Source organism: Hyperolius riggenbachi, chromosome 6 (assembly GCF_040937935.1).
Source record: "Hyperolius riggenbachi isolate aHypRig1 chromosome 6, aHypRig1.pri, whole genome shotgun sequence".
NCBI classification, from domain to species: Eukaryota; Metazoa; Chordata; class Amphibia; order Anura; family Hyperoliidae; genus Hyperolius; species Hyperolius riggenbachi.
In genome coordinates, this window is record NC_090651.1 from 92503945 (window position 1) to 92530086 (window position 26142).

Below are 26142 nucleotides of genomic sequence, written 5' to 3' on the forward strand. Positions count from 1 at the left end.
GCACTACTTGTCGTGACAAAGCAGAAACTGATCCGATCAGGGAGGGAAGCGGTCTGTGATTTTTTTTTTTTTTTTTTTTTTTTTTTTTTTCCCTGGACAAGCTTATGTGTTCCTGATATAGCCGATGGTGGTAACGCATCTGCCCATCTGCTCCAACTGGACCAGCGACGCCGACTTACACTGTCAGCTCTCGCTGTCAGTCCAGCTCAAGTGGGCACCTGGCCTATGGTGAGGTAGCAGCACCCTTAGAACTCCGCCACCTGAATCTTTCCAGTGAGTTGAGATGGGGCAGATTCTCAGGGGATGGCAGTCGGGCCCCTAAACACCTCAGGCTCTTGGCACCAGCGTAGTTTACATTGTGGGTAATAGTCTAGTAGACTATGATATGGATATTGGAGTATAACTGTAGACATTAAGTTGTGAGCTCCTCTGAGGGAAGTGACATGGATTACTGCTGTACTCTGTAAGCTGTAGGAGAGAAATAAACGCATAATAACTGCACTAGAGACCAAGAATTAGCACAACAGTCAAGCAAGTACAATTACCAAGGACGTCGATAATGGCATTTCTCTCTTATTTCAGGCTTCCTTTCATATTTGGTACAGGCTTTTGTTCTGCAATGTCAGGTTTATAATCCATTACTGAGGGAAGGTCTGGTTTCCAGTCTGCAAGTCTCTCCTATATATGGAGAGCTGGCAGCGTCCCCCCCTCCCTGCACATCCCATGCAAGGGGTGTTTAGAATAGAGTTGTGAAACTAAAGCAAGCTTGTGGTATCAGCCATGCGGGCTACACTCGTGTTCCTAACAGTTCGCTGCTCCCATTGCTGGTGTCATTGAATTTCTGTCAGCAAGTTCTTTGTACTGTCACAATTCATCCATTACCTTTTTAATACCCGTGCACAGGAACTGGCTACTAAACAGGGCCAGCTTGTACATGCAGAACAACCCCCAGCATGCTGCAGCCCGCTCAAATCCTTTTAGGCCTTTTGCACACTGCATGCATTTCAGATTCCGATTCCGCTTTTTAATCTGTTTTTACATCCGATTCCGATTCAGATTTTTAATCTTAACTGCATGCTGCGTTTTTTGATCCGTTTTTCTGTTGAATGTATTCAAGGAAAATCGGAAACGGAATCGGAATCGGAAACGGAATCGGAATCGGAATCGGAAAACGGATTTGCAGTGTGCAGGGAGCCTAAGCAGACCAAGTGCATTTGATACAGTTCAAGCAGGATTCAGTTACAGTCCTGCAAACGATTGCCAAGTGTGATTAGTTGCAGACTAAACGGTTTCTATTGCCTTGTTGGTAGTATAACCATTTCTGGATTGTTTGGACAGATCCTAGGTATGCAGATAACAGCGAATGTATTCCCCCCCCAGCTTCTTAAAGCATTGCTGGGGTTTAGGAATAAGCTATGTACACATGCTGGTCTGATCTTGGGTATGGTGGATGATGACGACCACCATGGCTGAAAGGTCGGGTGTCACATCAGCGTATGTACAGCGGCCACATGGCAGTTGCTAAAGATCCGGCTTGTTGGAGCCTTAGCGATGCCCAAACACCCGCATGATGGTATTCTGCTCCTTCTTAAGGCCCATACACACGGGCTACAACTGTTGCTGGAAACACATGGCGCGCGCATGTTGCGGCAACAGGTCCTCCATGTGTATGAGGCGCGCGCAAGCAACTGTTGCTAATCAGAGCTGTCTCCAGGCGATTGACTTGTTCAATCCCCGGCAACAGCTGTTGCAGCAACCGTCCCTAGTCTCAAGTCGGTGCGGTCGTGTGTATGCTAGTCTCTAGCAACTGTTGTGAGTCCGACAGTTCATTGAACCTGCGACAGAAGTTGCTGAGCAACAGTTTCCGCTATGTTGCAGACAGGCTGTTGCCGCGTGTATACAATCGTTGCTTGTATACAACTGTCGTTGCTGGAGACTTTCAACTGTTGCTTGTCTCCATGCAACTGCAGACATCCGTGCCTCATGTGTATGTAGCTTTAGTCCGCTGGAAGCCGCTCCATTGGATGCTGCTCATTATCCCTCCGCCCCCTTGCATAGCAACAGACACGTCTTAGCCAGGATGCTAATGACGCAATCTGTACAGCATAAGTGCTCTGTTGCCCAGCAGGAATCGCTACAAAATCCCTTGGGCAACAGAGATACAACAGACATCCCCCAGAGTGTAGGTCTTCATAAAATGTGTTGAGATATGTATGGATAATAAGTTACTGTCGCCCAAAGTGATCATTTATAATCTGATCAGGTGACATTTTGAGTGTAGTGCAGATAAACCTGCTCAGGGGCATAGGGCTCAGTTATGTTGTCTTTTGTTGCCCTTCAGCTCTTCTTTGAAATGTGCATGCTAGTCTACTGCACCAAGTATGCATGTCTGTAAGGTCTATTCCAGGGATGTCGAACTCAAATACAAAGTGGGCCGCAGTTGAACACTCAGGCCTAGTCGCAGGCCAACCTCAATGTCTATTGGCCACCATATAATGTCCCTGGTGTCTAATTACCCCCCTCCAACCCCTTTACAGTTTTTCCGGTGTCTAGTGTCCCCCCCCCCCCCATACAGTTCACTGGTGTCTAGTGACCCCCACCCTCCCCTATACAATTCCCTAGTGTTAAGTGCTTTCCCCAACCTCCCCCATATGACTTCCCTGGTTTTCTAGGGCTTCACCTCCAATATCGCTTTCCTGGTGGTCTAGAGTTGACCGAATATAATGCAAATTGGGGAAACCACTTGAGGGCCAAATGTAATGGCTCTGAGGGCCAGATTTGGCCAGCGGGCCGGAGTTTGACATGTTTGGTCTATTTACAGGCACTTGGCATGTGGTTCGCCTTCCAATCTGCCAGCCGCAAAGAGCCTTCAGTCTGCAGTTGTAACCCTGTGCGTCTAACTGCTTCACAGTTACCAGGCAACCAAGGAACACCTCTCATCAAGTCTGGGTGTGGCTTTGGCCTTGCGTAGATGTGACTCCATGCGACTGTCACCTCTCCATTGCCTGGGAAGCACTGGTAGCTGATAAACGTTAAAAACCCTTACTTGTCAAACTCTGGTATCTGTTTTCTAGACTTGTAGGCAAAGGGCAATATGATGTACATATGGTGATATCCTTTATGTTCTATTGGGCCACGGTAATACTATTATTCTCATACTATTAGAAGAGAACAAAATTCTCTTAAAGATGCATTAGCGATGTAGTACATTTTGCACAGTTGGTAACTACAAGAACATACTTTGTGAGTGTTTTATGACTATATAAGTTGGCTGTATCTGTGAGCCACATGCACCTCTGATTGGCAGAAACCATATAGAGACAGTGCCTAAATCCCTGTTTAAAGGGAACCTGAAGTGAGAGGGATATGGAGGCTGCCATCTGTATTAACTTATGGACCATACCAGGGCTGTGGAGTCGGTCCAAAAATCCTCCGACTCCTCTGTTTAGGATTCCACTGACTCCGACTCCTCGACTCCGACTCCTCTAATTTGCATATTACAATTTTGTTGATTAAAAGTATGTAACGTGAAATTCGTCTCTAACTGCCAACGCTTAGGAATTTTACAAGACCACTGAAGTGAGAAGGATATGTAGACTACTATATTTATTCCCTTTAGACTAAAACTAGTCCTTGGTAAGAATACTTGTAAAAGGTACAAACCGGAACAAAGAACATCTATCAGGCCCTAGGTGTAAGTGTGGGTGCATGTAAGAATGATGTGCAGGTACTCTGCAGGGGAATTAGGGGATTATTCCTCTATTACACATTCTTCATGCACAATCTGGACAAGGTATATGGGTGATAGACAACACCTCTGTGTTTAATGTGCACAACATTCTCAGTGTATTCCCTGCAGCTCTGTGGGGAGTGCATATGTAGACTATAGTACTACTGTGTAACAAAGTAAACCTGAGACAGATGAAATTAAAGTTTTTTTATACATACCTGGGGCTTCCTCCAGCCGCCTTCAGGATAATCAGTCCCTCGTTGTCCTCTGCCACCACCTGGATCTTCTGCTATGAGTCCAGGTACTTGAGCCAGTCGGGCGTAGTGCGCATGCACACACTCCGCCGCCAGGAGCGTACTACACCTGCACAGCACTATTGCGCAGGTGCAGAATGTTGCTGGCTGTGGGAGCGGCACGTGGCTTAACTGCGCTGATTGGCTGAATTACCGGGACTCATAGCAGAAGATCCAGGTGGCGGAGGAGGACAGCGAGGGACTGATTGGCCTGAAGAGGGCTGGAGGAAGCCCCAGGTAACTATAAAACTTTACTTTTCAACCGTCTCAGGTACCCTTTAATTTGTAGTCACCAAACCAAATTTTAACAGATCAAATTTATTTGATTTCATGAGCAAAGGGAGTGCATACATTTGCATAAATCAGCATCAATGCAGAATTATTTCCATCTCATTGACCATCTCTATTAGTGACACAGCTCCACATCAGGCTTTATTCTTACAACATAGATGTTATTTAGTATATATAAGAGATTCCTGTGTACACATCATATATACAGTCACAATCAGATATGTATATCTGACCATAAAAATACGGGGACTGCTTTATTCAAGGCAGCACAAGTAACTAATTTTGATTGGTTTATTTCATTTTTGTGGACTAAGCACAGCTATTACTGTATATATACTGTATATATACATTATTTTTAATGACTATGATCTGAGAAATAGAACATTTTATCATATTTTCTATTTTAATTACAGTTACAAATTCATTATGCATTTTTTTCCCGACTCCAGGCACCCAAAATTGCCCCGACTCCACGACTCCGACTCCACAGCCCTGGCCCATACTCACGGGCTACAATTGTCGCTGCAACCACGTGGCACGCGCGTGTTGCGGCGACAGGTCGCCCGTGAGTGTGAGGCGCGCACCCCGAACCGTCGCTCGTCGCTGCTGTCGCCAGGCGATTGGCGGCGGTCAATCGCATGTCGACAGTTGCCGCCGCAACTTCGCCGCAACTGTCGCTAGTCCGCGTGAGTAAGCTGACTAGCGACAACAACCAATAAAGAACTCACGGCGCTTCTGGTGGGGGGGAGGAGCATCGGTGACAGCTTCCGTCGCTTCACTAATCCCTCTTCCGCGGTGTGTATGCAGAGGGAGGTGGCGACGAGTTGTCGCCGAAACTGTCGTGTACACGCTTCCGTATGTTAGCGACAGGCTAGAAAAGTAGCCCGTGAGTATGGGCCATTACACACAGTCAGTTGCTTGGCTGTCATGCTGAGCTTTAGGCTTTTGGTGTTTGTCACACACCTGCAACAAGCATGCGGCTAGTGGACTGAGACCAGAGTCACAGCATACTCATTCTGGGCCAGTGATTTTGGCATTGCTATAAGGAAGTGGCAGCCTCCATATTCCTCACTTCAAATCCTCTTTTATTTGGGTTATTATTGGTATGGTCAACTATGTAAATAGTCTTTAAAAAACAAACAAATAATGATCACCTGTGTAATTTGAGACCCTATTTTTTTTTTCCAGACTGTTTTACCCAAAGGCGCTGGCTGTGACCAGCGAAACGTGTCATAAAACAGTCATTACTGCTGCCCACACTGAGCATGGTTTGTGTTCCTGGAGGTAAGCAATCTTCCTGGGATTTTTATTGTTTTTAATTACTTTTTTTTTTTTTTTTTCATGAGCTCCATTATTGTTTTTATTGTGCATCACTATTTGGTGGTGGCCCTCTGGGGCTAGATCACCCTTCTCATAGATTGAAGGATCACTATTCAAAATACATGTGTACACATACTTCTAAAAAGTGAATTCCTCCCAGATTAAAATGCACTCCGAATTACTTACTGTTGTCGCTTTCAGGAAGCAGTAAAAATCTGTTTGTCTTAACCTAGTCAATCTCCTTAAAGCGGTCTAACACCCAGCATTTCAACTTTGCTTTAAAAGATTGCTTACAGCTTAGAAACTATTATGCCAGATTTTTATTTTTTTTTAGCAGAAATTCACTGAATGGGTTAAACATGACATTTTAGTGTTGCATTTAGCTAGAAATCCATGTATATATTTACAATGTAAATAAACAAAAGCCTCTCTACTCGATACATTTCTTTGTGCGATTCGATTACGATTTTATTTACGATTCGATTAAATCAGACATGTCCGATCGGGATTTGATTCAATGCAATTCGATTTGCCATTGTTTTGCAATTGCAAATCGAACTGAATCGAATCCCGATCGGACATTTCGGATTTAATAGAATCGTAATCGAATCGTACAAAGAATCGTATCGTGTAGATTGGGCTTTAGAGGTCTATTTGCATTCCAAACAAAGATGCATTTGTATCTAAACCTCAGCACTGATGCGGATTTCTAGCTAAATGCAACACTAAAATGTCATGTTTAACCCATTCAGTGAATTTCTGTTTAAAAAAAAAATCTGGCATAATAGTTTCTAAGCTGTAAGCAATCTTTTAAAGCAAAGTTGAAATGCTCGGTGTTAGACTGCTTTAAGGGGGATTCTCAGTATCTCTTTTATATGTTACAAGAGTACTCTCTGGAAAGGATCAGTGCAGGGCTTGCTACTCATTTGTACACTTTGCTGTTGGACTGAGCAACTGCCATTCAGAAAGTGCTTTTGAAAATAATAAAAAAATAATCCATGAGAATACCCAATGAGAAGATAGGCTAATTGAAAATCTGTCAGATCTGCCAGATTTTTAGTGATTACTGTAAGCGACACCAACATAGGAGGTACCGTATTTTTCGGACTATAAGACGCTCCTGACCATAAGACGCACCTAGGTTTAGAGGACAAAAACTAGGGTAAAAAAAAATATATACTAAACCTGGTGCATACATGGCAAGGGGACATCTTGTGCATTATGTCCCTTTTGTACCTCGTGTCTCCCTGTGTCCTCCTCTGTCCCCCTTGTGTCCTCCTGTATTCCCCATGTGTCCACCTCTGTCTTCCTTTTGTCCTCCTCTATGCCCCCTTGTTTCCCCCGTGTGTCCTCCTATATGCCCCCTTGTGTCCTCCTTTGTCCTCTGTTTGTCCCCTTGTGTCTGCCTCTGCATGGGCACAGTACAGGGAGTCCCCGACATTGGAGGAGGTTTGTATTGGCAGGCGTTCACAAGTCAGCAGCTTCCTGCATTTGGACTTTAAGACATAGTGACTTTTTTTCCTAACTTTGGGGGAGAAAAAGGGAGTCTTATAGTCCAAAAAATAAAGTCTTTCCTAGTGCATTTTAATTGGGGAGAAATTGACTTCTTAGGAGTAGTATTTTTGTACACCTGTATTTTACAATTTTACACTAACTTGAACCAGAATAAATCTGCTAGAAATTGTAATGATTCCATTGTACCCAAAATCAAAAAGAAACATTTGTTCAAGTTTCAGTTTAAAAATAACATGCAGGTTATACCTGAGTGCTAAATTAGACTCTGTATACTAGCAATCAAAATGACTGATTCCTATCAGTTCTATTGTACAGTGATAAAGTGTCCTGTCTACGTAAAAGGAAATGGCTATTCCTTGTAGGATTCCTGTGTTGGTTCCTTTTGCTAGCGGAACGCGTCTGTGTTTTTAAACCTGGCAATTTGGACGGAAGTCACACTTGCTGTGTGAGGTGGAACATAAGCACCATTCATTGTCCTTATCCTGATAAAATATACTGTTAGTAGAGCCTGGAGGAAGCCACACACACACACGGCCTGTGTGTGATCTCTGCCCTTATGAGAGTGCTCCTTCCTTGGAATGTATCTCTGCCTTTTTATTTTTTATAGTTTGCTATTCTTTTATAGTGGAGACAGTTCGCAGTCTACAGTATCAGTTGATATCTGAGAAACTCACTGAACTGTCTGTCTATCTATATATACCTCAACATGTTTGCTTACAAATTTCAGATGAGCTGCCCGATCTGCAGGTTTTCATGTGGAATGAGTGGTAATATGATGTGTAGGTTCTTTGCAGAGAACACTGGGATAGGCCAGTTTAAAGCACCCCTGAACCCAAGGCCAGATGTATAGGTTTGCCATCCCTAGGCCAACTTTCTTGTGGCACCCTTTCCATGCGCAGCAGTCACCTCCCAGTCCATGTTCAGCCCCCACTTCCATGTGCAGCAGTCACTCTATTTCATGTCACCTTGGCTCGAGGCTCTCCTATTCCACGCATTGCTCTGCATTTGCAGGCTCCTTTTCTATATGCAGTATTCCTACTTCGATGGTCAACGAGCTGCCCAAGACCCAAGCCTAAGTCCTCTTTCTAGAAATCTAGCCCTGTCTGAACTGGGTGATTTTAAAGCTGATTTTTGGCTTACCTGGGGCTTCTTCCCATTCCCAATAACCTTTGAGGCCTCCTTAATCACCCTACAGTGGCCGGGAGAGGTTTGTATATGCACAGCTACAATTGTTTGCGAACCACGCATGCAAATTATGTTTTTGAGGAGCATTTGAGAAGTCAATTGAGGAGACATGTGGACAGAACAGAGGATGGGCTGGCTATTGCTTTTGAGTGCGAATGCAGCATAACAAAGGGGATCCTGAAGAAATTGAGGAGCCTTAAAGATTATGGGGGCTGGAAGAAGCTCCAGGGAAGTTAAGATCATTTTTTCAGATGTGCTTTAAGCCATAGTTAAGACCCCATTTTTTTAAAACCTGTATAATAACAGATTTGCATTAATTAGCAGGCCACATAGTTTTCTGCATTCCATTTTTTTTTTTTTTTGCAGTAGACATTGAAAATACGTGGCTGCCAGGGCCCTGCAGCTCCATTTCCTTATGAGTTCATAGTGCTATTTTATAGTCTAGTTCATGGTCTCATATGCCTTCCCATATCCTCTAACACAGAGTTCCCCAACCCTGTCCTCAAGGGCAACCAACAGTATATGTTTTGCAGAAAATCACAAACATACACAGGTGGGGTAGTGTCTCAGCAGAGCTAACTACCTCTGTGGATTTCCACAAAATGTATACTATTGGTGGACCTTGAGGACAGGGTTGGTGAACACATAGAGATAATTTGTGAAGACCTTAGAGAGGGCACCAACTAGTCTGACCTTATGAGCACAGATAACCTAACCCAGCCCACCTCCTCCCTCTGCCGGTCATAGATTATCTGTTTGTGGCCAGCTCTGCAACTACAGCCATGTCTTGTCTTCCTGGACAGTGTTTAAAAAGCATCTAAACTATTCCCTCACCCTCCCCATTGTATTTATAAACTGGTTAAAATCATGGCTGTCCAATTCTATTTCTCGAGGGCCATATACACGCCACTGCTTAGAATGGACTGAGAAATGGGTTCTACATGATGAACCACACCTTTACTGATTCAGTTCCATCAATTAATTCGAGGTGTGCCCAAAATGTGTGTGAACTTGGTATCTTGAGGATGGGAGTTGGACAGCCCTGGGTTAAATAATAAAAAGCAGTGCAAAATGGTTTCTGAGTGTTGGCAGGGCTAGTGCTGAGAGGTACAAACTATTTTTATAAATGCACTAGGAATAATGTGGCAAGGATTCAATTGCTTTGTTAAACACTGAGGTGGAAGGACCTGAAGGGCTGTGGTTCTTGCTACAAAATGTTTATCTATACATCTGCTATTTTTTTTAAAAGAGGTCTTCGCAAATTTTTTCAGTTTTTGGTATCCTTTAAAGAAACACTGGAGTGACAATATGTATATGTATGTATGTATGTATGTATGTATGTATGTACGCACGCACGCACGCACGCACGCACGCACGCACGCACACACACACACACACACACCTGAAACAAGCATGCGGGATTTCCAGTCACACTTCAGTAAGAGCACTTGATCTGCATGCTTGTTCTGGGTCTGTAGCTAAAAGTATGAGAGGCAGATAGGAACTTGCATTGTGTAAAAGGAAATAAATGTCAGCCTTCATATCCCTCTCACCTCAGGTCTCCTTTAAGCCTCGTAAACAAGCTAGATGAAACTTGGCTGAGGCAGCCGGTAATGACCACCTCTGTCTGAAATCTAGCATGTGTACAGAGGCCACTATGCCTCAGTCAGTAATCAACCTGGCAGATCGATTTGGCTGAGCGTCAGCCAAGAGAATTGTCCTCTCCACTCACCTAGCCCCCGACGTAACCCCACCGATGTTCTTTAACTGATAAAAGTCTATTAGACTGCTAGCTTTTTAGGGGTAGGACCTTCACCCCTTGCTGGTGAACACCCATGCTCATTTTAGACTTCAAGCCCTGGGAGTGCCACAACAAGGGCTGGTCCTAATCTGGTAAGAACCATAAGATTAAAAACATTTCAAGTGACAGCTGCATACAATTGAAGGAATTCACAGTGCATTTTACGCTGGAACAAGTGTACATCTTATATGTACAGTACAAACCAAAAGTTTGGACACACCTTCTCATTCAGAGTTTTCTTTATTTTCATGACTATGAACATTGTAGATTCACCTTGAAGGCATCCAAACTATGAATGAACACATGTGGAAGTATAGTACATAACCAAAAAGTGTGAAGAAACTGAAAATATCTCATATTCTAGGTTCTTCAAAGTAGCCACCTTTTGCTTTGATTACTGATTTGCACACTCTTGGCATTCTCTTGATGAGCTTCAAGAGGTAGTCATCTGAAATGGTTTTCACTCCACAGGTGTGTCCTGTCAGGTTTAATAAGTGGAATTTCTTGCCTTATAAATGGGGTTGGGACCATCAGTTGCGTTGTGGAGAAGTCAGGTTGCTACACAGCTGATAGTCCTACTAAATAGACTGTTAGAATTTGTATTATGGCAAGAAAAAAAGCAGCTAAGTAAAGAAAAACGAGTGGCCATCATTACTTTAAGAAATGAAGGTCAGTCAGTCCGAAAAATTGGGAAAACTTTGAAAGTGTCTCCAAGTGCAGTCTCAAAAACCATCAAACGCTACAAAGAAACTGGCTCACATGCAGACTGCCCCAGGTAAGGAAGACCAAGAGTCACCTCTGCTGCGGAGGATAAGTTCATCTGAGTCACCAGCCTTAAGGCTCATACACACATCAGACTATAGTCTTTGGAAAATGAAAGATCACAGACCAATCTTACCACCCTTCATGTAGTATGAGAGCCATACTCTACACAGTCTTTTCTATGGAGCTGAACTCCACATCAGAACAAAATCTTTGCAAGATGCTGCACACACAGATGCTGTACAGACACAAAAGATCAGTATCTGCAAAAGATCTGTTCCTGCCAAAAATCCATTTCTGCAAATTGCAATGATAGTCTATGAGATCTGCAGATCATCATACACACATGATTTAACTGACATTCATCTGCAGATCAAGCAATCATCCGCAGATCTGAAAATCCATCCTGGTGGATCTGATCTGTAGATGAATGTCAGTTAAATCAAGTGTGTATGATGATCTGCAGATCTCATAGACTATCATTGCAATTTGCAGGAATGGATTTTTGGCAGGAACAGATCATTTGCAGCTACAGATCTTTTGAGTGTGTGCAGCATCTTGCAAAGATTTTTTTCTGATGGGGAGTTCCGTTCCATAGAATAGACTGTGTAGGCATGGCTCTCATACTACATGAAGGGTGGTAAGATTGGTCTGTGATCTTTCATTTTCCAAAGACTATAGTCTGATGTGTGTATGAGCCTTTAGAAATTGCAGGTGAACAGCAGCTCAGATTAGAGAGCAGGTCAATGCCACACAGAGTTCTAGCAGCAGACACATGTCTAGAACAACTGTTAACCTCCTTAGCGGTAACCCCGTGCTAGACACGGGGTAAGCCGCCGGAGGGTGCCGCTCAGGCCCTGCTAGGCCGATTTTAAATAATTTTTTTTTTTGCTGGACGCAGCTAGCACTTTGCTAGCTGCGCCAGCACCCCGATCGCCGCCGCCGCGCGCCCGATCGCCGCTATCCGGTGCGGCGCCCTCCCCCAGACCCCGTGCGCTGCCTGGCCAATCAGTGCCAGGCAGCGCCGAGGGGTGGCCCGGGACTCCCAATGACGTCCCGACGTCGGTGACGTCATCCCGCCCCGTCGCCATGGCGACGGGGGAAGCCCTCCAGGAAATCCCATTCTTTGAACGGGATTTCCTGATCGAAGAGGGCGGGGGGGTGCCGCTGAGCAGCGGCTATCATGTAGCGAGCCGAGGGCTCGCTACATGATTTAAACAAAAAAATAAAATTAAAAAAAACTGCTGCGCTTCCCCCTGGCGGTATTTTTCATACCGCCAATGGGGTTAATAGGAGACTGTGTGAATCAGGCCTTCATGGTAGAATATCTGCTAGGAAACCACTGCTGAGGACAGGCAACAAGCAGAAGAGACTTGTTTGGGCTAAATAACACAAGGAATGGACATTAGACCAGAGGACATCTGTGCTTTGGTCTGATGAGTCCAAATGTGAGATCTTTGGTTCCAACCACCGTGTGTCTTTGTGCGATGCAGAAAAGGTGAACGGATGGACTCTACATTGCCTGGTTCCCACTGTGAAGCATGGAGGAGGAGGTGTGATGGTGTGGGGGTGCTTTGCTTTGGTGACACTGTTGGGGATTTATTCAAAACTGAAGGCATACTGAACCAGCATAGCTACCACAGAATCTTGCAGCGGCATGCTATTCCATCCGGTTTGCGTTTAGTTGGACCATCATTTATTTTTCAACAGGACAATGACCCCAAACACACCTCCAGGCTGTGTAAAGGCTATTTGACCAGGAAGGAGAGTGATGGGGTGCTGTGCCAGATGACCTGGCCTCCAGTTACTAGACCTGAACCCAATTGAGATGGTTTGGGGTGAGCTAGACCGCAGAGTGAAGGCAAAAGGGCCAACAAGTGCTAAGCATCTCTGGGAACTCCTTCAAGACTGTTGGAAGACCATTTCAGGTGACTACCTCTTGAAGTTCATCAAGAGAATGCCAAGAGTGTGCAAAGCAGTAATCAAAGCAAAAGGTGGTTACTTTGAAGAACCTAGAATATGACATATTTTCAGTTTTCACACTTTTTGGTTATGTACTGTACTTCCACATGTGTTAATTCATAGTTTGAATACCTTCAGTGTGAATCTACAATGTACATAGTCATGAAAATAAAAAAAAACTCTGAGTTGTGTCCAAACTTTTGCTCTGTACTGTATGTATAGACATGTATTTAAAATATTATACTTTTCATCATCGTGCCCCTTTAAACATAGGACTTTCCTGACCTGCACGATTGTTATGGACACTGGATAGAAGTTGGACATGTCATATATTAGCAATGCTATGTCCGATGCAGCGGACATATCTGAATTGGTAGGAAGTTGATAAATTCTGTCACTTGGTGTGTGAGGTCTTCGCAACTGCTTCATAATCATTGCCACCCCCATTATAGTAATTACCACAAAGTAAGAGCCCTGCGATTCTGCATGAGGAGCACACTTGTACGCAGCAGCCATTCTCATTCTGAGATATTTGGAGGGCAGGTAATGTATGTACTTGGGACGTCCTTTAACATTACTATGGTTTAGATTCATCACAGGATCCCAGTGCATGGATTATTCTCAACAGCATTATTGAGATGCCCATCACATTCCAATGTTTAAAGCTCCATTAGTCATGCTGGACATTTGGGAAGAACATTTCTTGCATCGAGCATACAATATGCACGGGAAATGCTGGGAAATTCATTTTATCATCCCAACAGTTGCAGATTTATCAGGACCATCCCCCCAAATAAAGGCATAGGTTGAGTTATCAGATTGAGTTAGCATATTATTATTGATATGGATAACATGGTGGTGGTGTGGTTAGCTCTCTCCCCTTACAGCGCTGGGTTAAGATCCCAGCCGGGGTACTATCTGCACAGAGTTTGGATGTTCTTCCTGTGTCTGTGCGGGTTCCATCCAGGCACTCTTGTTTCCTCCCACATCCTAAAAACATACAGATAAGGTAACTGGGTTCCCCCTTAAAGTTGGCCTCAGATTGCGATACATACACTGTGCGATACAGACATATAACTATAGTAGAGATTAGATTGTGAGCCCCTCTGAGGGACAGTTAAGTGTTAAAACGATATACTCTGTACAGCGCTGTGGAAGATATCAGCGCTATATAAATACTAAATAATAATAATAATTGAGTCCACTTTAAACAGAACCTGAAACGAGAGGCATATGGAGGCTGCAATGTCACTATCGTTCAGGCATCAGCAGTGTCCAAATCAAGCATGCAGCTAATCTTGTCAGATTTTAGTCAGAACACCTGATCTGCATGGTTGTTCAGGGTCTATGGCTAAACACATTAGAGGCAGAGTATCAGCAGGGCAGCCCGGCAACTGATATTGTTCAAAATTAAAGAAAAATGTTATTAAAGGATTGTTCTTAAAAGGAAATAAATATAGCAGCCGCTATATCCCTCAGTTCAGGTTTACTTTAATAGTAGTAGTACATTTTTGACTATGCAGTCATCATATTAGAACTAAAAAATGTTGCTTATTATGCACTTGTAACTCTGTATTAAGGCAGGGAACGCAATAGCTGCAATAGTACAAATTTTTGCCATGGGCGGCAAAGTCAATAGCCTCGCTCGGAAACCGCTAGTTGTGACCAATCGTGATTTTCCACGTGTTCTTAAACTGCACAGCTTTAAGCGTTTTCTCACATGTCGCTTGCGTTAGCAATTACAGTATATGCTGCCGCAAATGAAAATTGCGGAATGATTGCAGCAAAACGTTCATGGAAAATGCAATCGCATAAGCCAACAGAGAACCAGGAATCACAGGAGAAAACTTCCCTGCAAGTGTGTTCCCTCCCCAAGTGTATTGATCTAGCTTTAATAATGGTAACGTGAACACCAATATATCTTTCTAGCTCTTCCTTAACTTTTTTTTTGGGGGAGGGGGTGGGGGGCGATTCTATAATGTGCTTGTATGCCTCTGGTAGAGCTTTTGGACTGCTAGCTTTTTCAGAGTAGGAGCTGATGTTTCTTTTCTATAGTCTGAATAAAGCGCTGATGAGGTCCCTGGATGTTTCTAATGCTAGGTGCACACTATACAATTTTCTGGCAGAATCACCTGCCAGATTAATTATTTCCAACATGTCCGATCTGAAATTTGATACATTTTCCGATGGATTTGCACAGAAGTGAACGGAAATTGATCGGGAAAACAATCAAAATTCAGATCATGTTGGAAATAATCGATCTGGGAGGTAAATCTGCCAGAAAATTGTATGGTGTGTACCTAGCATAACATGCCAGAAAAGAGTAAATTGCTTCTGAATAAGTTTACCAAGCCTGATGCAGACTGCTGTAGATGAGGGGTCACCTGGTATTTTCACACATTTAGCTTTATTCATGTGTGCTGTTAATGTGCGTTTCACACTGTTTATTCCTGGTACACAGTCCCCAGATGATGCATGCTGCTTTTACTTGGACGCCATCAAATGTAATGCCCCAAAACACCTCTTGTTTGTGCTGGCAGATTGCCATGAAAAGGATTTCACACAAGAGCATTTTAGGGCAATGTAACCACCTAAAAAGCATGTCTGTAAACTAGGCCTTAATAGGGTAGTGTTATATAACTACTGTTGGCGTGGAAATGCCTTTCTCTTCCTATCAGTTACAGCATACCTCTCCTGCTTCCTGCTCACATAGGCTTACCGTTTCAGAGTGTGATCTAATTGCCTCTGTTCATTACCTTAGCCTATTCTTATACAAAACCACATAAGGGCTCTTTTCCACTATGAAATGCGATCGCGATTCCGATCGCAATCGCGTTTCAATTTCCACCATGCGATTGCGATTGAGCTACTATACTCATTATAGTGCAGCTCAATCGCATACAAAACGCGGCAGGACGACGATTGCGCTTTGAACAAAATCGCATCGCAATCGGATCGCACTAATGGAAATTGCTGCTGCAGTTTCCATTAGTTTAATGTACCTTGCGATTTGCGATCAGAAGCAAATCGCAGGCTAGTGGAAAAAGGCCCTAAACCCTGCTTGGGAACCTGATTTCCTGAAATCAGTGCTGCCAGTACAGCTCAGGTGTAATGCATACCTCCCAACTCTGGTATCAGAAAGAGAGACACTTAAACCATGCCCCTGACACACCCTTAATCACACCCATAACCACACCCCAACACACCCCTAGACACACATACCATAAAGATTTTATAAGAAAAAATGTGGTGTTTTATGATTCAAACCCCACTGGTCTTTTCTATCCTGTTTCATCCTTCATAATTAATACTTGAAAATAAGAAATGTATCAATATAAACTATAGGACTCACTAAAGAGTAAATCAAACACATTTTTGAGTAAAAAAATAAAAATATTTACATATTTCTGTACACGAGTCCTGAGAGAGGGACAAATGAGGAAGAAAGAGGGACAGGGGGATTTAGTTCTCAGAGGCACCGTCCTTATACTGTAGTTGCATATAAAGCTGATCTTCAAAGGACAACTGTAGCGAGAGGTATGTGGAGGCTGATATATTTATTTCTTTAAAAATAAAAATACCAGTTGCCTGGCAGCCCTGCTTATCTATTTGGCTGCTGTAGTGTCTAAATCACATCAGAAACAAGCATGCCGCTAACCTTGTCAGATCTGACAAGATCTTCACCTGATCTGCATATTCTGGTTCAGGGTCTATGGCTAAAAGCATTATAGGCAGGATAGCCAAGCAACTTGTATTTCTTACATGAAAATACACATGGCAGCCTCCACATACCTCTCGCTACAGTTGTCCTTTAAAGCAAACTTGAAGTCATAATGAAAAGCTTCATGTCTAGCTATATCACAGATACAGTGCCAGTATGTAGGAAGGGCTGTTTCAGATTTCTGCTTAAAGAGACTCTGTAACATTAAAAATCTCCCCTGGGGGGTACTCACCTCGGGTGGGGGAAGCCTCCGGATCCTAATGAGGCTTCCCACGCCGTCCTCTGTCCCACGGGGGTCTCGCCGCAGCCCTCCGAACAGCCGGCGACTGTGCCGACTGTCAGTTCAATATTTACCTTTGCTGGCTCCAGCGGGGGCGCTGTGGCGACTTTCTGCACGGAAATAGACGGAAATACCCGATCTCCGTCGGGTCCGCTCTACTGCGCAGGCGCCGGAAACTTGCGCCTGCGCAGTAGAGCAGACCCGACGGTGATCGGGTATTTCCGCCTACTTCGGCGCCGAGGGGCATCAGAGCGCCTGCGCAGGAGCCAGGAAGGTAAATATTGCGTCACAGCTGTACGGAGGGCTACAGCGAGACCCCCGAGGGACGCAGGACGGCGTGGGAAGCCTCATTAGGATCCTGAGGCTTCCCCCACCCGAGGTGAGTACCCCCCAGGGGCCGTTTTGTCGTTACAGTTCCTCTTTAAGTGCCTGCTTTTATATATAACCTTGGCTTAGGGAAAATAAGTGCTTTAGGGTTGCATTCTGGGAAGGCCATATGATCAGACTTCAGGCAGAACTGAAGGTAGGTGATGTCTGCAATAACCTTGCCTTGCCAGTATGGAACAATGTAGCATTCCTATCCTATACCTGCCCAGGCTAAATAAAGGATCCTCTCTAGTCATTTTTCATGCGTTCTCGTTTTTATTTTTTAGCAGGCTTTATTGGTGAGTATGGTGTGACATAGCTAGACATGAGCATTTTTAGTTTTAATATCGCCCTGACCTGTTTAGACCAGCATTTCATAATATAATAGCGGTTTCTTACAAACAGGGAGGTTTCCCACCTGTCTGAAAGAAGCAATCATCAGACCGCTGACAAAACTTAGGTTCTTGTCATCGGAGGTCAGCAAAGCAGCTTCATTCTCAATTAGCACCACTCAGGATAAGGGAGTTCAGACCTGAATAGCTCAGACTTTATGCGCAGCCTGGGTGTACTGATTGATCGGGAATTATATTTTTCTCTTAAAGAACATCACAAAAATGAAGGATTGCCAGTGGATCTTCCAACAATCATGGCTGGACTCTTGCAATGCTCTCTAGGCTCACCCTAGAAAGACCTGCATCGGCTGTAATTAGCACAGAATGCCACCACAAGGCTGTTAAAGCGGACCCAATCCAAACATTTTTTTTAAATTCAAAATATTTCGTTGCACCGCTCTGACACATACAAAGATAAACACTCCCTCAAGCCTGTGAGCATCTCAGTGCATGCTTTTCACCCTTCTCTTTCCATAACTAGGGTTATACAGGTGGCAGCCATTAGCAATTCCTCCATTGCCGGACACCACCTACTACACCAGTTTGCCGGATTCTGTCCCGGCAATATGAAAGGAAGGGAGGGGTTTCTCCAATAAATGTAAAATATTTGATATTTTTCCTCATGCAGCTGAAAAGGGCTGCTATTTATTATTATAATTTAGAAAATAGATTTTATTTCTGAAATCTTGTATTTTTAATTTGGGTCCACTTTAACAAGCCAACTCCCCCGCCCTCCCCCCATTACTACATAACACCGATTCTTTGCTCACTTAACAGACTACTCTGAAAATGGGTAATCCTCTTCAAGATTTGCCTATTAACATTCAAATCTTTACTTGATTTGGGCTCTGGATACCTGAAAAATCTTTTGCAACTGCATCACACCTCCCACAATCTTAGATCAAAAGAATCTAATAACTTTGGCAGCTCTAGATTGTATCATCAATGGGCATCTTAAGTGAAGACTGGGGAAGTGTGTTTAAAAGGGTACGTGTGTTGTAAACCCTAATCTGTCAGAACCCTGATCTCGGTAGCAATGTCAAGAAGCTATTTACACCTGCCATTTTTAAAGTTGCGTACACACGCACTACTGTAACAAACGACAAAGCTGAGCGGATCTGTCAGAAACAGCGGTGGCTCGAGCCATATATATATAAAAAAAAAAAAAAAAAAAAAAAAACTCGTCGCCAGGTCCCTCTGTGCAGCAGCTGTACACAGGCCGGAAGCTCCATACATTGTGTATAGAGTTGCTGTCGCTAGTCCACATACACACGGCGGACTAGCGACAGTTGCGGCGACTTCTTTTGCCGACGATTGGCTGCGCCAATCGCCTGGCGTCAGCAGCGATGAGCGATGGTTCGGGGTGCGTGCCTCATACACACGGGCGACCTGTCGCCGCAACATGCATGTGCCACGTGGTTGCAGGCGACAGTTGTAGCCCGTGCGTATGGGCCGTTACAGTAGTGCGTGTGTACGCACCTTTAAGACCCTTTGAAAGCTCCATTGATAAGCAGGGCTTTTTAAATTAATCAATGCAGCTCATAAATTTGAGGACATACATTTTGTTGTAGGCTTCCTGTCCCTCTCCTGTTTTTTTGTAGATGAAGCATCAGATGCTGCTGCTGTTTTGTCACTTGGTGCTCAGATTTCATTTTCCCCAGCAGCATAGCTTATCTCATCTGCTATCTGCTAGGATTGCATGAAGTTAATTGGCAGGAAAAAGGATTCTCTGTAAATGCTAAGTCAACCATGTGAATATCAGTGCGGGAACCATACAGAATGACACCAGTGGGGACAGGGCAGGGGATGATAGGGCTTTGTACACTGGAGATGTTGCTCAAATGCATGGCCATCTCATTCTCTACAGTGAATGGGAATCAGCCACGCAGCGCATGCAAATTCAGCCCTCTCTGTTTGATACTGTGAACAAGGCCTTAAAGAGACACTGAAGCCTAAAAAAACCCTGTTTTTACTGCAGAGTCCTCTTCAGCATTAATGCCCTACCTGAAACACCGCATCCACGTGGCTGAACTCGCAATTAATACCCCTGAAATTCCCAGGGGGAAGATTTGGGGATCACTTCCGTGTAGAGGCAGAACTTCGGGCAGTAGCTCTGCCTCTATTACCATCAATCTGCGCGGATCTCCGCCTCCTCCCGCCTCTCTGTCTTCTTTCACTGAGTGGGGCGGGAGAGGAGGTGATCAGCGCAGATTGACGCCAAAAGAGGCAGAGCTACAGCCCAAAGTCTGCCTCCCCCAGGCAGCAAAATCCACGACTTTGAAATACCTGCATTTTTGCCCTGGGATTACGGGGGTTTAAATTGCAAGTTCAGCCGCCGGAATGCAGCGTTTCAGGTAGGGCATTAATGCTGAAGAGGACTTTTTTTTTTGAGGCTTCAGAGTCTCTTTAACCACTTAACGCCCAACGTCAGCCGATATGCGGACGCAGGTCGCAGAGGTGTTTCCATGGAAACGTTCCATGTCAGTTCACGGAGGTTGTCTCCGTGAACAGCCTGCGAGCCTCCAATCGCGGCTCGCTGGCTAACTGTACACACGCGGGGAAGAAATCCCAGCTGTTTACATCATACGGAGGGAGATCGGTGATCCCCGGCCTCTGACTGGCCGGGGATCGCCGGCATCTGATAGGCTGAAGCCTATCAGAGGCGGCGCAGGACGGATCGCCGTCCTGTGCCGCCCATAGGAAGGAGGGAAGGGGAAGGAGGCGGAAAATCGCTGCGGATGGGGGCTTTGAGGAGCCCCCCCTCCCACCCTGCTCAACGAAAAGAGCCGGCGGCGATCAGACACCCCCCCCCCCCCCAGCAGCACATCCCCCTAGTGGGGAAAAAAAAAGGGGGGGGGGGGAGTCTGGTCGCCCTTGCTGCTTGCTGATCTGTGCTGTGGCCTGGAGAGCCCACGCAGCACAGATCAGTGCAGAATAGCCTGGTCGTTAAGTGGTTAAAGAGACTCTGTAACAAAATGTTCAGCCTTATTTCCTATAAGTTCCTATACCTGTTCTAATGTGGTCTGGCTTACTGCAGCCTTTTCTAGTTGCACTGTCTCTGTAATATATCTAATCTTATTTGCTTTGTCAAGCTTTGTCGAGCCAGAGAGGAATGCAATGCCTCTGCTGTGATAGGGAGAAGTTATGCACGCCCCATCCAGGCTCTGTGTGTGCTTTGTTTATTAGTCACAGACAGCTCTCTGCTCTCAATTTCAGCTTGTCTGAGTGGGTAGGGAGCTGCCCATGCTGAGAAACTGTGAAAATCCCTGACTGGATTTTACTAGGTAATTAAAACTTGTAGTATATTGTAACTTTATTATATACATATATAAACATCACTTCCTGGTTAGCGGCCATGTTTTTTGTTTGTAAACCCTGCCTAAAACTGGCGATTAAAAGCCAGGATTGCGGCATACGCAGATGATTTTTTATTTTACCTGGAGAGGCCACTCATCTCTCTCCCAAACCTGATGAAGGAATTTCAGATTTTTAACAAGATGTCAAACTTGAAGATTAATTTTGATAAAAGTGAAGCAATAAGTTGGGGTATGAATAAAGAGCAAAAGGAGTTGCTCAAAGAGAATTTTTCCTTCAGATGGCCAGGGGGAGTGTTGAGGTACCTGGGGGTAAAAATAATGTTTAGTATGAAGGAGATGGTGATACATAATTATGCTCCGATCCTGGAACGGGTGAAACAGGATTTGGGAACGTGGGACCGGCCAAGTTTCTCATGGTTTGGGCGAATTGCCATAATAAAAATGAATATCCTTCCCCGGCTACTGTACATATTCCAGGCCTTGCCCATACCGGTTCCATCTGCATTTTTTAGAGATCTTACAAGCTCCATAAATAAATTTGTGGGAAAGGGCCAGAAGACGAGAATAAGGGGTAGACTGCAGACAGCAGAAAGAGAAAAGGGAGGGTTAGCGGTCCCAAATATGAAATGTTATTATGAAGCAGCTAACTTAACCAAAATAATAGATTGGCATAGGCATAGAGAGGAGAAGAGATGGGTGGCCTTGGAGGAGGATATAATAGGATACCCCCTAAGGAACTTACCCTGGTCAGCACAAAAAAGTAGGAAGATTATATCCAGTAAAGGAGCAGAAATGATAGAATCGACGATAAAGATTTTTGATAAAAATAGGGAGAAAGCAGAAATGTCCCCGTGGCCAACACCTCTTATCCCAATCTTAGGAAACATAAATTTCCCTATGGGGAGGAATCTAGTAAGGTATTCAGGTTGGGGGAGAGGGGGGGAAGAATTAAGGGCTCTTGATCTTGTAAGGGATGGGAGGTGGGTACCCAGGCCAGAAATAAATAGGGAGGAGGGAGGAGGGGAAGTAGACGAATGGAGCCATGTACAATTTAAATTCTTTTTACAGAGTTATGGTACTAAGGAGATGTTGAGCAGGAATCTTACCCCATTTGAGAAGTTGTGTATGGGAAGGGGGCAGCACAGAGGGACACTCTCAAAAATGTATACATTATTAAATGAAACAGAGGATCCTACAGTAGAGATTCGGAGTAAGTGGGAAAGGGATTTGGGAAAAACATTCTCAGAAGACCAGTGGAAGGACATAGTAAAACGGGCAAGTAGATCATCTATATCCACCAGGGGACAGGAAGCGGGGTATAAGATCTTTGTTAGATGGTACTACACCCCGGACAGGCTCAGCAGGATGTATCCAGGGGCATCGGCGCTCTGTTGGAGATGTGGGAGTGAGAGGGGGGACCTATTACATATATTCTGGGGGTGTAAAGAAATACAGAAATTTTGGGTAGAAATAAGGAAACAAATTAGATTAATCACGGGGATGGAACCCCCAGATGAAGCTGCCTTTTTTCTGCTCCACAGTAATGACTGGCCCACTAAGAAGTATGAGAGATCATTAATGAGATTCCTGGTGAATGCAGCCAGGATTCTCATACCTAAACATTGGAAGGCAACTCAGAGGCCCACAATATGGGAATGGTTCGTGGAAGTAGATGGGGTTTGGAGAATGGAGGATTTAACCAGCTATATACATGGAGATAGGGGAAGACATGAGGAAAGATGGAAACAGTGGCAGGAATATAAATTGACACCAGAATATGAGAGGGTAAGAAAGGGATTAGGACAAGAGGGGCCAGCTGACTCAGCGATATAATGAATATAGTATAAGAGGAGGGAATAGAAAACCAGATTGACCCGAGAAAGAATGGGAGAGAGAAAGTGAAGAATGAATGAATAAAAGAAGTGAATGTAATAAGATCTATTGGATGGATAGTAAGGATGGTATAATTATGAAGAGAAAAGGGGAATTGCTGAAAACATGATGGAGAAGAAATTGAAGTGTTAATGTTTTTTTTTTTTTTCCCCCCTAATAAGACAGAGGTATATGTTTTTAAAATCCATCTAGTGGACACTGTGTAAAAGTGTTGTTGTATTGTGGTTTTTGTAATATGATATGTTTAAAAAAGGAAAATAAAGATAATTTAAAAAAAAAAAAAAAAAGCCAGGATTGCGACGGAAACGGCAAAGAGGGATCCAGGAGATCACAGTGACTAGATTGGTATGTTTTTGTGTTGTACAAATCGGACACTACTCATTCTCGTTAAGGCTCAAATATTGGTTACACCCATTTAAAGTTGGCCAGCTGAGTGCATCTCTGGTTACTATTTTACAGTACAGGTGTCTAAATGGTACACATACTACAACAGATTAACACATTCCAGCAGATGTATGCATGTACTCTACATTGCAAGAATTTTTCCACAGTCTTCCTGATTCTTACCTCGTCTTTACATATGCAAAGAGAAACACACAGGTAGTTTCCAGGTAATAAACAGTATTGAGACTGTAGGTCCGTTCTTAACCTGAATCCATTCTTTATTGCACACTGTGCCATTTTTGTCCTCTGTGCCTCCAGTGTCACCTCTGTTCGCCCCATTCTTTCACTGTCCCCCTCTGAGACACCTCTGCTTTCAATTACGATTATACGTAATTATGATTTTTGAAATTGAATTAAATCATGTAGTCCACTCAGACTTCCAGACGGTGCCAGTGCATGATCACAGGTTTACTTTAAATTGTATAAAACGTGTATACAGAACTTGGAACTTGCTTTATTGTATAGTCTACTGCAGCAAAATGTCATTTTACAAAGTTTAAAAAACATTTTTTCTTTGAATTTTTTTCAAATCAATTTTCTCAAACTACAGGGTCCTTTTTTTTTCTTTCCCCCCCCCCCTTTTTTTATTTTTTTTTTTTTTATTTTTTATTTTTTTTTTAGGTCTTGTTCCCCCATAAACAAAGAATTCTGGCCATTTGTATAGGCGGGTCATTCATAAGTCATGTATTCATAGGTCGAGGACTACCTGTACTCTCATCCTAAAATGAAATGTTCAGTTGGGCTTTCAGCCTGCTACAATGACTTGATTAGTCACGTTTAGACAATAGGGATGCATTTTTTCTTAATTTTTTGCAATTTATGTCTAGTTTCCAAGCTGGCAGCAATGAAGCAGGGATCTTGTATGAGGATGAAAACATTTATTGCATGCATATTAATAATACAGGAAAATCAGGGCTTTTATAATCGGCAAACAATGCCAAAACATTCATTCATTGCCTGCTAATGGGAATAGATTGTTCAGTAACATTATAAAAACCGTTACAATGAAATGTTGTATCACATTTTATTAGTTGAAGTACAACTTTGCTTCATGATGAGAACATTTAAGGCTGTTTGGAATAGGACAGCAAGGGGAATATTGGGGGTGGGGGGTGGGGGGGGGGGAGTGAGTGAGGAGGGTAGCCAGGTGTAACGCACAAAGGCATTGTGAATTTGTGAATAATGGCGCAACCTTGTTCCCAGGCCTTGTAAGAGAACCGTCCTATTGAGTGTGAATGGTCCTTCCTGTCAATGGCCACTATGCCTCTGACCCCTGCATATGTCTTTCATACGTCCAGGACTTGCACATTCACACAGTTTGTAAAATAGAACATTTCTGTCAGCAGCACAATGGTGAATTGGACGGTGACCGCATCCTGAGTTATTACTAGGATGCATTCACATTGTCAGACCGTGAATGCAACACGCACGCACGGACTGACATCAAACGCAAAATCCTGACCTGCTGCAACTCTATCCCTATCACAGCGCAAATCATACGCAATGAAAGCCTATGGGCACGGACTGTTGGTTCCCACTAGGCTGTAACACCAGCTACAGTGGAGGAAATAATTATTTGACCCCTCACTGATTTTGTAAGTTTGTCCAATGACAAAGAAATGAAAAGTCTCAGAACAGTATCATTTCAATGGTAGGTTTATTTTAACAGTGGCAGATAGCACATCAAAAGGGAAATCGAAAAAATAACCTTAAATAAAAGATAGCAACGGATTTGCATTTCATTGAGTGAAATAAGTTTTTGAACCCCTACCAACCATTAAGAGTTCTGGCTCCCACAGAGTGGTTAAACACTTCTACTCAATTAGTCACCCTCATTAAGGACACCTGTCTTAACTAGTCACCTGTATAAAAGACACCTGTCCACAGAATCAATCAATCAAGCAGACTCCAAACTCTCCAACATGGGAAAGACCAAAGAGCTGTCCAAGGATGTCAGAGACAAAATTGTAGACCTGCACAAGGCTGGAATGGGCTACAAAACCATTAGCAAGAAGCTGGGAGAGAAGGTGACAACTGTTGGTGCGATTGTTCGAAAATGGAAGGAGCACAAAATGACCATCAATCGACCTCGCTCTGGGACTCCACGCAAGATCTCACTTCGTGGGGTGTCAATGGTTCTGAGAAAGGTGAAAAAGCATCCTAGAACTACACGGGAGGAGTTAGTGAATGACCTCAAATTAGCAGGGACCACAGTCACCAAGAAAACCATTGCAAACACATTAAACCACAATGGATTAAAATCCTGCAGGGCTCGCAAGCTCCCCCTGCTCAAGAAGGCACATGTGCAGGCCCGTCTGAAGTTTGCCAATGAACACCTGAATGATTCTGTGAGTGACTGGGAGAAGGTGCTGTGGTCTGATGAGACCAAAATAGAGCTCTTTGGCATTAACTCAATTCGCTGTGTTTGGAGGAAGAAAAATGCTGCCTATGACCCCCAAAACACTGTCCCCACCGTCAAGCATGGGGGTGGAAACATTTTGCTTTGGGGGTGTTATTCTGCTAAGGGCACAGGACAACTTAATCGCTTTAACGGGAAAATGGACGGAGCCATGTATCGTGAAATCCTGAACGACAACCTCCTTCCCTCTGCCAGGAAACTGAAAATGGGTCGTGGATGGGTGTTCCAGCACGACAATGACCCAAAACATACAGCAAAGGCAACAAAGTAGTGGCTCAAGAAGAAGTACATTAAGGTCGTGGAGTGGCCTAGTCAGTCTCCGGACCTTAATCCAATAGAAAACCTATGGAGGGAGCTCAAGCTCAGAGTTGCACAGAGACGGCCTCGAAACCTTAGGGATTTAGAGATGATCTGCAAAGAGGAGTGGACCAACATTCCTCCTAAAATGTGT

General features: G+C 44.0%; 1 protein-coding gene across 4 annotated transcripts in view; it reads left to right on the forward strand.

The window, feature by feature from the left end:
- Nucleotides 1–26142, forward strand: part of RALGPS2 (Ral GEF with PH domain and SH3 binding motif 2) — a 340810-nt gene that overhangs the window by 66646 nt on the left and 248022 nt on the right. For 3 of the 4 annotated variants that reach the window (XM_068242552.1, XM_068242555.1, XM_068242553.1), the window contains exon 2: nucleotides 5503–5598. The exons of the other annotated variant lie outside the window; for it this stretch is intronic. The gene's annotated coding sequence lies outside the window, so the exon portion shown is untranslated. The remainder of the gene's footprint in view (nucleotides 1–5502; nucleotides 5599–26142) is intronic. 4 annotated transcript variants of the gene reach the window in all.